Here is a 463-nt window from a genome sequence, read left to right on the forward strand (position 1 = left end):
AGGTTTCTTTTTTTGTGAGTGTAAAACACTTAAATACACCATTTCGAAAAGTATGGCTATTTTGTAACATTCTGACCTTTATTTATTGCTAAACCAAGATGTATATCTGTAGCAGTTTGGTCAAGTTTTATTGTAAAAAAAATCACGAGTGTTTCTGATTTATTCAGTTCTTTATTATACACTCAAAGGCAATATTATGATTATTGTTTTCCAAATCTATTATTAGAGTAAGAATTAGTTGTGACATAAAGGTTTAAATTACTTAGTATAATATATATTGTTTATGCTATGAAACTGTTTTTTTTTCATTATGCTAATACTCTACATTAGGTAGAAAACGAATATAGTTGGTATAATTCGGTGAAGTTTGTATTGGGTAACTGCATTGCTTAATATAAATGTTTGTTTTTAAAGCCAACTCATTCAGCAGTCTGGAAGTACGTCATTAGTACGCACAACGTAC

Source organism: Limulus polyphemus, unplaced genomic scaffold (genome assembly GCF_000517525.1).
Source record: "Limulus polyphemus unplaced genomic scaffold, Limulus_polyphemus-2.1.2 Scaffold222, whole genome shotgun sequence".
NCBI lineage: Eukaryota > Metazoa > Arthropoda > Merostomata > Xiphosura > Limulidae > Limulus > Limulus polyphemus.